Genomic DNA, 14,402 nt, shown 5'->3' with positions numbered 1-14,402 from the left:
TGCTGATACGTCAGACTGGTGTTTTGTTTGTTTTCATGACAGGGTTTCTCTGTGTGGCCCTGGCTGTCCTGGAACTCACTTTGTAGACCAGGCTGGCCTCAAACTCAGAGATCTACCTGCCTCTGCCTCCTAAGTGCTGGGATTAAAGGTGTGCACCATCATTTCCTGATACCAGACTGTATTTTTAAAGTGACATTTTGCATTCATGGTGAAGGCAAGAGGATGAAAGACACTGGACATGTGAGTTTGGGGGCAGATCATGATGTAGTGACATCAGGAGGGCTACAGTACTTGCCTGTTCTCTGTATCTACCAATATGTTCACTTTTGCTTTTGCATTTTATTTATTTTTATCATTTTATCATATATGTATGTATTATATATGTATGCATGTCTGTGTACTATGGGTATTCTTGGTGTCCCTGCAGGTTAGATTTTCTGTAACTGGAGCTATAAGCAGTTGGGAGCCAGCATGTGGGTTCTCGGAATTGGATCAGGTGTTCTGGAAGAGCAATGAGTATAGTGCTCTTAATTGCTGTGCTAACTTCTCCAGCCCCTCTTTCTGGATTTTTAAAGTGCTAACTAACTCCAGCTCCCCAATGTCCACTCTCCTTATACTGCACACAGCCTGGGTAGAGTGAGAAAGAAGCCGGAAGTTGCATGCTTTCGCCAATGTCTGCCTCTGAATGTTTCTTGGATTTGAAAACAAACTCTGTGTTGCTCATTCCCTTGGCAGACTCAGGGTAGGCACCCAATAGATGGCTTGGCAGGAGGATGGTAGCCTGTAAAAAAACCTGGGTGTGTGGTGTGTGTGGTGTGTGTAGTGTGTGTGGTGTGTGTGGTGTGTGTGGTGTGTGTGGTGTGTGCGTGTGTGTGTGTGTGTGTGTGTGTGTGTGTGTGAGAGAGAGAGAGAGAGAGAGAGAGAGAGAGAGAGAGAGAGAGACCAGGCTGAGCCCCTCCCACCACCAGCACACTGATGGAAATTTCCAGAGATATTTCTACCTCCCTCACATCTTTAATTTTTCAAATGGACCTCTCTCCAGTTGCCAGGCTGACTCTGCTGCCAAAGCCAGGAGAATGCTGGCAGCTCCCCAGGGAAGCATTTTAATCTCCAGCATCAAACCAGACCCCTCTTCCATCCGCCATCTGCCTGTCTCCAGCCACCTCCATCCAGGGAAAGCAGGATGGGACTGAAGGCCTAATCGGATCACGGCTCCCGTGTTGTGCACTAATCAGATTGTGCTGCAGCCGGGTCCTGCCAGGGGAGCCTTCAGACTCCAGTCTAAGCCTGCTCAGACGGCACCCTCTCTCCTCCCATCTCAATTGGAGAGGAGTGGAGGTGAGTCTGGCATCTCAGAATTGCTCAGAGGTCTGCGTTAATGCAGTTTGCTTGGGGTAAGAGCCGGCTCCTGTCTGTGACCTTGAGAAAGTAATGCATTCTCTCTGGGTCCAGCATCCTGTACCCTGTAGCCAGTAACGAAATCTCTCCTCAGCTATCATGCTTGGGCCCTCTGGGCCCTATTTGGGTATTTTTATAAAGTTGTAAACAGCTGGACATCACATTCCTCCCACGGAAAGTGGCGTCTTTCATGGCCCCGTTGTTTTGCTTCCAGGGAGAGAACAGGTCAAGCTTCCCCCAGAGCGTGCTGTGCGGCTGGGTCAAAGGTCAAAGTCAGCCATTTGGCACATGCAGAACAGAGTGCTGGGGTGGGGGTGGGGGATTATAAGGGAGGCAGGGGCCTTGGAAAGAGTTCTGGGTGAGGGTTTGGCAGCAGCTCTGGATTTTAGGGAAGGGCAGAGCTGAGGTGAGCGAGCCGGGGTAGCATTATACCTGGTTGCCCAGTGACTGAGAGCCTATAGTTACTGCTTTCTAATTTGGTGGCTTGATAGAGCTACTGCCTACCCTGGTTTGTATCACACATGCACACACGCATGTGGGAACACACACACTTTGCCTGGCTGTCTATCTTCCCCCAGGCAGATTTTCCCTCCACAACTGAAGAGTCTGCCCTGGTGATATGAAACCACCTGGCCCAGCCTCCACCCAGGTCCTATTCTGGATTAGGCAAGCCATTTACACCATCAAGGCTGTTTTGTGGTATGTGTTTGGAGGTCCTGGATGGAAGGAAGTTCTTTCTCTTTCTTGGATGGTCCTGGAGTATGCATGTGAAGTCTAAAAATACTAAAGCTACTTTGATACTCTAAGATACTATATTGATACTTATTCCTGTGATACTAGCAACACTGATAGCTATCAATACTTATATTGATACTCTGAGATCTATGAAATACTGCCTAGTAGAGAAATGACTCTCCAGACAGTCTAGACTTAAGGGTTTAAGTTCAGACCACGTGGTATTTTAGACCCATAGCTCTTGCATTCTTAGGGCTTGGGGTCCATGGTTTGTTTTCTTTTTTTAAAGATGGTTGTGAGCCACCATGTGGTTGCTGGGAATTGAACTCCGGACTTCTGGAAGAGCAGTCAGTGCTCTTAATCTCTGAGTCATTTTTCCAGCCCCATATTGTTTACCTTTAAAGAAACAATTGAGTGAGTTGGTTTCAAAAAGGAAGAAAGAAAATAAAAGAAATACCCATCTAAGGCTATTTGCTCTAGGCAGCCTGGAGATTGGAGCGTGCTTCTGAACAGAGCTGATGGCTCCTCTCAAACGGTGAAGCCCACAGAGCCCTTGACTGCTGGAGTTTCCTTCCTTCCTTCCTTCCTTCCTTCCTTCCTTCCTTCCTTTCATTTTTATTCTTTTAAAAATGATTTATTTTTGGCTGGTAAGATGGCTCAGTGGGTAAGAGCACCTGACTGCTCTTCCGAAGGTCCAGAGTTCAAATCCCAGCAGCCACATGGTGGCTCACAACCATCCGTAATGAGATCTGACTCCTTCTGGAGTGTCTGAAGACAGCTACAGTGTCCCTACATATGATAAATAAATAAATCCTTTAAAAATGATTTATTTTTATTTTATGTGCATTGCTGTTCTGCTTATATGCATGTCTGTGTGAGGGTGTCAGATCCCCTGGAGCTGAAATTACAGACAGTTGTAAGCTGCCGTATGGATGCTGGGACTTGAACCCGGGTCCTTTAGAAGAACAGCCTCCTCTTAACTTCCTGAGCCATCATCTCTCCAGCCCCCTGGAGTTATCTTCTTAACATTCCCCATGACATCATAACTGTGTAATGATACAGGGCCAGGTCACCTGGGAGCACTGCTTTGTGCTCAGCACTGTGTGACTCTTGTGTGGCAGTAGCATTGTGAATTGGAACTCTGCCTCTGTCTCCATCCTGCAGACATGGAGGCTGCCTTGAGGAGGAAGCTGAGCTGTTACTGATGCCCTCAGTGGGGAGGGCAAGGTGGTAGCTCTGAAACACTATGCCCAGCCAACTTTCTGGGCTCACCCCCTCCCTCTTGCCTCCCCCTCCCCCCTGCTACCCTTCCTCCTCAGCAGGTGCACTGAAGTAAGAGGAGAGTGGGCAAAGCTGCCATAGGTCACATAGCATAGTTTCAAAATCTATATTCCCGGGGCTGGTGAGATGGCTCAGTGGGTAAGAGCACCCGACTGCTCTTCCGAAGGTCCAGAGTTCAAATCCCAGCAACCACATGGTGGCTCACAACCATCCGTAACAAGATCTGACTCCCTCTTCTGGTGTGTCTGAAGACAGCTACAGTGTACTTACATATAATAATAAATAAATCTTTAAAAAAAAATCTATATTCCCAGCATGCATCTGTTTCTCCCTTTGACTTTTTAGAGCATCATCATAAACACGCCATCCTGCATCCACAGATTCCACTTTGGTCCAGGGGAAGAACCTGACACACAGTCAGCCAGGCCTTTTCTATTTTAATTGTTTTTTAAAAACTGTTTTTAAGTTTTCAAAAAAAGGACTATCCTGATTTGTGCCTCCTCTAATAATTTTGCCACCTCTGTCTTTCTTTTGTGTGCAGACTCAGTCTCCAGTTTACCGATCAGACCTATGACCGTATCTAATCTGCGCTTTACTCTGAGAGGACGGGACTTGGGAGAAACCTTCACTCAGGTTTCTGGAACCCTCCTGGGCACCCACCTTCTGCCCAACTCATCCATTTTGTCACTTCCTGCTAGGTTTACACTGGGCAGAGCCTCAGCTCTCCCATTGTTCTAGTTCCTGCCGCTGAGCTCTTCTTGGTGAATCACACTCCCTGTTCAACCAGGCCTGTGGCTGTGCAAAGCTTTAGCTCAGCCTCTGTGCCTCCTACCCTGCTCTTTCCGAGTCAGGCAAACTCCAGCAGTTGCCGTATCCTGTGTCTAGCATCCTGGCACTGTCCAGTTCACTGCACTGGCTGGCTGAGTCTCCTCATCCTTTGGCTACTTCTGCCTGACTCAGGAGTCTGGGGCTTTACCCATATGGCTGGGGGTGGGGGTTGGGTGAGCCTGTCCTGTGTGATGGCTTTACAAGGAGAGAAATGAGCTAAGAGTTCCAGGATTTATCCAGGATGTCTCAGGTTCCCGTCTACATCAAAGCCTCCTCCTGCCCCCTCCCGTCCCATCGCCCCTCCCCCAATGCCTGCCCAGGGCTGTCAGTAGGCAGGCGTTCCTTGCTGCCCTTCTCCATCTTCATGCTGACCCTTCCCTTGTTCATAATTCAGGCCGTCCTTGGTGGGGATGGGCTCCCCAGGTGTTGTAGCTCCAACAGGGTGATTGGTCTCTGAGAGTCACTATAGCCCACTGGAGGCCCTGGGCAGGCAGCCTGATCTCTCCCCAGGCTCCTTGTTTCCAGATAGAATCTGTGAGTGAGGCCTGTGTGTTTGTTTCTCGGTATTAAATTTATCTTGGTGGGAACTTATAACAGGGTCTTGCTGTGACTTTCTTGAAAACTTTGCTGAGCGTGTATATGTGTGTGTCTCTGTGTATATGTGTGCATAAGTCTGTGTGTGTGTGTGTGTTATGTCTGTCTGTATGTGTGTCCATCCTCTGACTCCGTTCTTTTTTCTGAGGCAGGGAAATAATCACAAAACACCTGGTGCTTGTTTGTTTCACCTGCTGGCACCTGAGGCAGGTGTGACTCTGATGTCTGTCAGGGTTGTGGAACAGCCACATGGTAGGGGCCCCAAGTGCAGGGGCAGCCTTTGCTGGCCTCCCTGTTCAGTAGAGGGCAGCAGAGCTGAGTGGAAGCAAATGGACTCCTAGGTACTTACCCAGCCACTGAAGGCTGTGTTGCCCATAGTCAAACCAATGCAGAGGGCAACCCAGCCCTGCCCAGGAAGGGTGGAAAGAACTGCCTTGAGGGACACTCAGCCTGGGGACAGGCTCTATGTCCTATACCCAGGGCCCCCACCTCACACCTGGTCATAGAGCCCTCTTGCTGTTCCCCTCACAAGACAGGAGGTGAGGCTCCATGACAGGATGGCTGCCCCCTACTACAGGCCCAGAAAGATGCCCTAGCTCAAAGCCAGAATATCTGTCACAGGACATGGGTCACAGGGCATCTTCTAATTGTGGTTTGGCTTGATTTTCTTTTGTTCCTCTTTTAAAATTATGCTTTAGGGTTGGTGAGATAGCTCAGTATGTAAATATTCTTGCTGCCGAGTCTGACAACCTGAATTCAATGAGACCCACAGGTGAAAAGAGGGAACTCCTACATGTAGGCTGGCTTGTGGCCTCCACACATGTTCTGTGGAACATGTGTCCACACAAATGAACATATGTATAGACACATGTGCACACAAATAAGTATAATACATTTCTTTACAGTTATGCTTCAGAGGCTGGAGATGGCACCCCAGTTGGTAGGGTGCTTACTTAACATGTACAAGGCCCAGGGTAAGATCCTCAGCACTTCATAAACCAGGTGTGCTGGCTAGTTTTAGGTCAACTTGACACAAGGTATTGACATCAGAGAGAGGGAGCCTTGCTTGCAAAAAAATGCCTCTGTAAAATAAGGCCGTACACAAGTCTGTAAGGCATTTTCTTAATTAGTGATTGGTATGAGAGGGCCCAGGCCATTGAGGGTGGTGCTTCTTCTGGGCTAGTGGTCCTGAGTTCTATAAGAAAGCAGGCTGAGCAAGCCATGATGAGCAAGCCAGTAAGCAGCATCCCTCCGTGACCTCTCCCTCAGCTCCTGCCTCTAGGTTCCTGCCCTGTTGAACTCTGCTCCTGGAGTCCTTCAGGGATGGACTACAGTGCAGTAAGTCTAAGCCACATAACCCCTTTTCCCCCCAACTTTCTTTTTGGTCATGGTATTTTATTGCAACACTAGAAACTTTAAGACACTAGGCATGATGTGCCTTGGGAAGTGGAGGCAGGGGGATCAGAGGTTCAAAGGTTTCCTCAGCTCTATAACAACAAACTGGAAACTAGTTTCTAGGTAACATGAGACCCCTCCTCAGAAAATTGTAATATATTCACACACACACACACACACACACACACACACACACACACACACGAGTTTATGTAGGTTAGTGACTATCTAAAGTGACTAGCCAGCTGGGCATAAACCATCTGCTCTCAGAGAAGCAAAGCGCACATAGAAAGAAAGCTCTCGAGGTGGGACTTACTCCAGAAAGAAGCACCTGTCTGTGCCAGACCCCAGGAGGTGACAAGGAACCCTTTCTCCTGTGGGCATCTTGCAGATATGTAGGAAAGGTGAGGGAAGCTTTGGAGAAGCAACCATGCACCTTCATTGCTCCAGATGGTCCTTAATACAGGATTTTCCTGGAACATACAGGTTCACCAAGATGCCAGGGAGCCTGCCTGGGGGGTGGGGGTGGGGGGCGCCAAGAGGAGCCTGAGGAGCTTCAAGAGACAGTAAGTGGAGATTTGGTTCATGGGACTTTAAGCAGTATTTATTGATAGAGCTAATCGATTCATCTTGAAAGGCACAATCTTAAGGATGTCTCCTAAGAGCTGAGGCGCTAGCTCAGGTGATGGCCCTTTCTAGCCCACTCACATGCCACGTGCCCTGTCCTCTGACACCAGGATCAGCGTCTCATGGCTCAGGGTTAAACTTTCAACTCCTCACGGTCTGTGTCCATTTTAGAGAGGAGGTGCCGGGTAGTCTGCAGCTTTGGTCTAACGAAGCTGCAGTCTGCCTATGCGCTTTGCCCTGTTGAGGCTCACGTCCCACCTATCCCAACGTCCTAGGCTATTTTGCAGGCTTACATCCTGCCCACCTCTCTGCGCCTGCGCCGATGTGTTACAAATCAGCTGCCCGGGTTTATTCTACTGTTCTACTTGGATAGGAATCACGAGTAGACTAGTAACTTCGGACCCTCAGATGTCCAAGGCCTATGAACTGGGATGGCAGAGGCAGAGGCACAGAGCTCTGAGCCCTGAGAACTTATTATTTAGGATTTGGAGAAGTATTACGCTGGCCTCAGCAGGTGTTGTCGTCCGCAGCGTGGGCAGCTCTGAAAAGCAGCATTGAAGAGTGCCATGCATCGATGAGTGGCGGTGCTGGTGTACAGTGTCCGATGCCTCTGTTTGGCATCAACAACCTACCTGTTCAGGACCAGAGTAGCTGAAATCCTTGGCCACTCCCTAGAACGTTCCCAGGAACTAAGGTTCAAGGTCCCGAGATTTCTGCTCCTCACATCCTTCATCTTCCTCACGGCTGCTCCCCATCATTTCTGCTCTGGCTGGTCTCTGAAACACCGGTTGCTCTCTCTTTGCTGCTGCCACCGCCACTACTGCTGCCATTACTTCCTGTGTCTTCTCCGAGTTAATGATACAGATCAAAAGTAGGCAAGCAGATCATTCCCGAAAAGCCTTTCAAGGACCTAATGATGCAGCAGCAGGAAACAGCACAAGATGGGGGCCTCCCAGCTGGCTCCAAAAGTGATCCAGATAGCTTGCCTATTACCCTTTGCTTGTTTTTCACGGGTTTTCTACTGGGACAAGAAGAAAAGCGCTCTCTGCTATGGCCTGCCTAGAAATGGCGTTAGGGACATCTGGAGCAGGTCTCTGTCTCTCTATCTCTGTCTGTCTGTCTGTCTATCTGTCTCTCTCTCTCTCTCTCTCTCTCACACACACACACACACACACACACACACACACACACACACACACGTGACTGTTAATAACTGTTCTCAAGAGAGACATAGCAGGACTCTGTGTAAGTTCCTACCCTGTCACCTCACCCTGGGTATATAGGTATATTCAATAGACAGACAAGTCAAATATGTACCTGGGTGTAGTGGCATACACCTTTAATTACAGCATTCCAAAGGCAGAGGCAGGTGGATGTCTATGAGTTCGAAGCAAGCCTGGTCTACGTAGGAAGTTCTAGGTCAAGCCAGGGCTACATAGTAAGACCCTGTCTCAAAACAAAAACAGGCCAGGCATTTATTAATTACAAATCATAAATAATCTTCTTTCAAAAATAACTTTTAGTGTACATATCATTTAACCATTTATTAAAGAAGAAAGAATATCCACATGCTGAGACAACGTACTTATTTATTTCTATGTAAAGAACTGTCAACATAGCTAGCCCACTGCCTCAGCTTTGGTGCACACTGCTTGCCTGAGCTGCTGGTCCTAGTGGCTTATCTGGGCTGTGTGGCCGGGCCCTGTGTCCAGCTCAGTGTCATCTGCCTGGTTCCTCTGCAAAGCAGCGTTCAGAGCTGATTTGTATTTTAGACACAGAAGCACCGTGGCTCCCAGCCCTGCACACCGCATTACGTGGCCTGCCCTGGTTCCATTAGCTAATTACTCTTCTTATCATCTTTCATTTGTAGATAGATCTTGGCTGGATTCTCTAAGCTCTCCCTAGTCATGGTGACTCTCTTGTCCCTTGCTTGTCTTCACCGTTGACAGCAGATCTTTCCCTAGTCTTCTTGGCCCCACCCTGGTTTGCCCTTGCCTGAGAAAGACAAGATTGCCCTTGACTTGTGCACTAATGCTGTAATCTTCATGGGGAAAAAATGGCTAACAAAAACTGAAGGAAGGAAGGAAGGAAGGAAGGATTTATTTTGGCTCACAGTTTCAGAGGGTTCACCCCATTATGATGGGGAGGGTGTGGTAGGGCAGCTTACATCATGGTGTTAAGGAAGTAGAAAGAATGTCGGTATTATGGGAGTTTCTTCCCCTCTTTCTCTTTTGGCCCATGCATGCCCCTAGCCTATGAAGATAGGATATACAGGGTAGATCTCAGTTAATCCCTTCTAGAAACATTCTTATGGACACTCCCAGACATGCACCTTACCAATCTCCTAGGTGATTCCAAAGATAAACCATCATACCTCACTTAGAGTCAAGCTAAGCTCCAGACCTGAGATGAGGGACAAGAAGCAAATCAGATCCTAGGATCCTCAGGTAACCACTAGAGTCTTTGGGCTTGTTCATCATGATGTAAGATGAGGCAGAAGCTTCCTGGTTTAGGCTCCTGGCTTTCGTGAGCCATTGACCTGCAAGGTGGCTTTGGTAGGATCAAGGTGTAGGTACCAGGAACGCCCTCTGTTCCTGTGATGTTTGATCATCTTTCTCAGGGTAAGATGTCCTTGAGTACCATAGAGGCTGAGCCAGGGAATTCTAGGCCTACTCATCATGTGACATCTGATGAGCATGTTCAGGGAACACTCTTATAGGCCCGGGTCCATTCTAGTTTCTGGGTGGACTTGCATGCATCTTGATCAAACACAGGAAGGCAGTCTCTACCCCAGCAAATTCCTTTTGAAGGTCTGCATCCTTCCTGGTGCATTCCTTCCTTGCCTAGAGGAGGACCTGTCAGGAAGCAGTGGCTGAAACAGTGTAGAACAGTGTGTGTGTGACCCTACTTGCTGGCCCTGGCCTTCCTGCAGAGCCAAGTTCATTGTCCTTGCTGCCCTGGGATGTTCGTGACCTCATCCTCCTAGCTATGGACTTCCTACAGTGCCTAGCATGACACCCTTACCACACATTTGCATCCTTAGGCTCTGCAGCCCTGGGCTTAGCTGCTTCCTGTGGGATGACTGTTTTCCTAAGGAACCAGGAAGGCAGGTAGTGAGCTAGGAGAAGGTTCTGTCCTCTTGTGTCTCAGATAGGGTTAGTGGAAGGACAGACTCAGGAGACCAGTGAAGGAAACTTCCAGATGGCCGAGGTATAGCAGGCGGGTCCCACACCCAGTTAACATAGGCCTGTGCTGCTAGGATACTTATCTCCAGCGGGACAGTGGTGGCCCTGTACTTATGACCCCAGTGGCCCTAAGTCCCCACCATGTGACATACACTGTCCTGGGGATGCTTCTCAAGGGCCGCAAGGGTCAGCATAGAAGCAAACCTCTTTCTGGGCTTCTTCCACCAGCTGTCCTTGTGTCCAAAGTCTCTCCAATGGCTGAGGAGCCAGGATGAGTCAACTAGGTTTTGCTCATGTGGCCACCTGGCTTGTTTGGGTGTCCCCTGGGCTAGGGAGTCATTTGTATCTGTCTTTTCTTTTTCTTTCTTTCTTTCTTCCTTTCTTTCTTCCTTCCTTTCTTTCTTTCTTTCTTTCTTTCTTTCTTTCTTTCTTTCTTTCTTTCTTTCTTTCTTCCTTCCTTCCTTCCTTCCTTCCTTCCTTTCTTTCTTTCTTTCTTTCTTTCTTTCTTTCTTTCTTTCTCTGAGAAGAAGGGGATACTGGAGAGATTCCTAGTGTGATATCCTCCTGAAGTCTTTTTCATAGGAATGGGAGATATTTTTTGAGACACATGAGCTTTGACCCGCTGCCATGATGTCTTGGAGATAAGGGCAAGGGTCCTGCTCTGTCCTGAAGACACACAGCCAATGCTCTGAGAACCACGTGACTCTCGCTGCCAGACAATGACGTTGCAGTGTAGATCCAGGACTTCAGGAGCTCCGTGAGATGAGGCGTTTCTGACTCCATGGGCCCCCTTCTTCTAGAAAAGATTAAAAACAAAACAAAACAAAACCAAAACTCTGTTTTCCAAATATGTTGATAAAGAACAACATCTTACTATTATATGTGAAATATTCTCTTTGACCTAAATGATCTCTTTTTGTTGTTGTTGTTGTTCTTAAAATGTTAATAGTAATAGCAACACATGAAAGTGTGGGCCCAACAGGGGATGCATAGGTACTGGTGGGATCCTGGAGACAATATAGGGAGGAGTATGGTATGGGGCATAGGAATCATGTGGAAAGCAGGCATATAAGTATGTAGGGAAGACTTTCCAGCTGAGTGTGTGACCCATGCAGGGAGTCAACCCTTGTTCACGGGTGCAAATCCAGATCCACCTAGGAGCCGAGAGATCTATAAATGTTTGGACCTGTTATCAAATGAGCAGTGGCAGCCTCATGGATGCACATGGATGCACGCACTGTTGGAAATCAGTGCCTCCAGGTCCGTCCTTGACCCGAGGCAGACCCACGGCTAGTTCCATGGTGAGTTATCACTTGAGAGACGGCTTTCCTTAGCCCGTGGCCGTCTGGATGTTTGTGCTGGGCCTGTGTTTATTTTTTTTCCATCCGCCCCATTGCTGCATCTCAGGTGCTCCCTGAATGTCTGCCTGAGTCCACCCCCGCTGCAGTATTTCAGTGGCGCCTGAGACCCACTCAATCAGATATGATCATGTCTACCCACCACTGCGTCCTGTGGGAGGAAGGAGAGGAGAGAGGGTCACATTCCCAGGCAGATCTCAGGGGACACCATGCCTGCTTCTGGCCTCTGGCCCAGCTGAATGACGTCACCACTTGGCTCTGGGCCACTCTGCGGACTCTCTGGACTTCTGCAGCCTCCCTCTCAAGGGCAACTATGGGAGCTGTTTCTGAGGTGGAGCGACCTTGAGTGAGCATGTATGGAGGCCCCGGTACACAGCTCAGAGTTCTGCCTCAAGGTGTGGGGATTGAGTGGAAGGAGGAGGGAGAATGAACAGTGGGTAAGAATGCCTGAGAAGTTATCACTCCTGTTCCAGAACCTTCTTCAGAGATCCTTCTGGAACTAGTGTGCAAACATGGACGCCAGTAACTGTCAACAGTGAGAAACTCGTCCTTGGCCTTATCAAATCTTTGTCAAGATCCTCATGTGAGCCAGTACTCTTTCAGTCTCTTGTCCACTCATTCATTCATTCACACATTTACTCATTCACTTATTCAATCATTGATTCACTTATTCAATCACTGATTCACTTATTCAATCATTCATGTATTCAATCATTTGTTCATGTATTCAGTCATTCATTAATGTATTCATTCATTCATGTATTCTATCATTCATTCACTCCAATTTTTTCATTCTCTCATAATGCATTCTTGGGGTTGCCCTGTATTGAGATAAACGCATCTGAAATACAAATGACTCAAGCACATTAGTAGTCGTCCAAGATGGGTCCATGCCTAATGGATGTCCAATGTAGGGAGTGCCCTAACCCCTCTCTATCTTGCTCATCCTCTCTGTGTCCTCTGGAGAAGGTTGGCAGAGTTTAGTGATAAGGCTGCTCTAAGGGGAGGTAGAGGTTCACAGGAGCACTTTCCCCTGGAAGCTCTGTCATGTTTTGGTACATATTTCAGTTTCCTAATAAATAGACGGAAGCCCAGACACTACATTCTTCTCCTCTAAAGATTGACTTTGTGTAATTATTTCTGTCACTAATCTGAGTTGACACAGTAATTGGGAAACCAGCTGGATGCTGTTCATAAGGCAAGTTAATTAATCAAATTTTAAAGTATTTTTTTCCTTCCCCTACTTTTTTGAAAATGGGTTCAAAACTAATTAATATATGTGCATGATAAATTTTAAACACGGTAAGGGTGATAAAACTGGAGACGATCTTTCTCTGCCCTGTCTTACACACGTAGTCTTTCAGAAAATGATTTGTAAAACCAAAGAGTATGTGTGAGAGAATGTATGGGCCCCCTGCCCCAAATACATTAAAAATATCAATGAGATCACACTATACAATATGGCTCTATGTCTTGACATTGACTAAATAACAATAAATAGCCGTACATAGTTTGGACTAAACCTAGTTTCTTCTTTTGAACTCTCCTATTTTTTTGTTGTCTGTCATTGAGGGAGATGTATGACACTTATGGCAGACACTGTGGCTCTGTCAGGGTTTTCTTTCTGTGTTTGGAGCTGTGTTCTTAGGTGCATATGAGCTCGACACTGATCTGACCTGGGGGACTACTCTTCCCTTCTTCAACCTTCACAGCGTCATCTTTGTTGACTTTGGAGGATTGTCAACTTTGGAGGATTGACGCTTTAGCAGCTAGCTCTCCACTGGGTAGTGTTGGCTTAATAAATCGTCACCTTTTCTTTTTCCCCAACATTTCCATGTCCCATGTAGCCTGTCTTTTCTAAAGAGCATGTTTATGCAATAGCAAGAGTGTGGGTGATATATATACACTGTACATAATGCAAACAGCCCAGGCAAGAAATGAGAAAGGAGCCCCTTCTCCCAACCCCAGGAAGTAAGTGGTAGGTGTTTTTCATAGATCCTTGCAGCACTTGATGTGATTTTAGGTACCTGGAAGGCTCCCAAAATGCCTTTACACGGACCTGCTATTGCCTGGTGAGAAGGATCTGTGGGTAGAATCATGTGCAGGCTTGCCTGAGTTTGTTTTTCAGATTAAACAAAGTAGCAAAGAGAGTCTACTACAGAGCTAGTAGTACAGATACTACAGAAGACAACCCACACGTTTTTAAAAGTCTCACCAATTGAATCCTCAACTTCTTCAACTGTGCTGGGGGCTTCTCTTCAGCCTTTGGTGACTGGGTGTGACTGGGAATTTGGATGGTATAAAACTCCTGGAGCTCATTTTGCCTCAATTCTTTTGTTCCTCTTTTCCAGCCATATGTGTCTTGCTTTCTATCCAGTCCCTGTGTTGGGTAGTCTTATGTCAACTTGACACAGGGTAGAGCCATTTGGAAAGAGGGAACCTTAATTAAGAAAATGCCTCCTGCAGATTGACCAGTGGGCAAGCCTAGGAGGCAATTACTTGATTAATGATTGATGTGGGTGAGCCCAGTGCCACTGTTGGGTGGGTGGGTCCTGGATGGTATAAGGATGCAGGCTGAACAAGTCATGAGAATCAAGCCAGTAAGAGGCATTTCTTCATGACCTCTGTGTCACTTCCTGCCTTGAGTGAGTTCCTGCCTTGACTTCCCTAGATGATGGACAAGCTATAAGCTGAAGTAAACCCTTTCCCTCCAAGTTGTCTTTGGTCATGCTATTTGACCACAGCAATAGAAACCTTACCTAAGATAGTCCCTAGAGCGTTGCTTTCTGTTACCAGTATCTCTCAGAGGTCAGGGACTCGGCTCTCAGAGTGGGAACTGATTTGTAGGCTCAGGAAATTTCTGACAAAACTCCCATGCTGGTGACTTGGTGGACTTCTTTGTGTGTGTGTGTTACATTCATGAATTAGTATGCATGTTTATATGTGTGTGGACAATATATGTGCAGGTATGCAATTGTGTGTTGAGGCCCAAGTTTGATGT

General features: G+C 47.3%; 1 long non-coding RNA gene across 2 annotated transcripts in view; it reads left to right on the top strand.

The window, feature by feature from the left end:
• Window positions 1–966: 966 nt before the first annotated feature.
• Gm35721 (predicted gene, 35721) overlaps window positions 967–14,402 on the top strand; it is a 43,532-nt gene continuing 30,096 nt past the window's right edge. Inside the window, exons 1-2 of one of the 2 annotated variants that reach the window (NR_168651.1) lie at window positions 967–2,097; window positions 3,956–4,833. This is a non-coding gene — a long non-coding RNA (predicted gene, 35721). Of the gene's footprint in view, window positions 2,098–3,955; window positions 4,834–14,402 lie in introns of those variants that run through there. The other variant, NR_168652.1, reaches the window with a different exon arrangement.

The sequence above is a fragment of the Mus musculus genome, chromosome 10 (genome assembly GCF_000001635.26).
Source record: "Mus musculus strain C57BL/6J chromosome 10, GRCm38.p6 C57BL/6J".
Lineage (NCBI taxonomy): Eukaryota > Metazoa > Chordata > Mammalia > Rodentia > Muridae > Mus > Mus musculus.
This window is presented reverse-complemented; position numbering and strand designations above follow the sequence as displayed.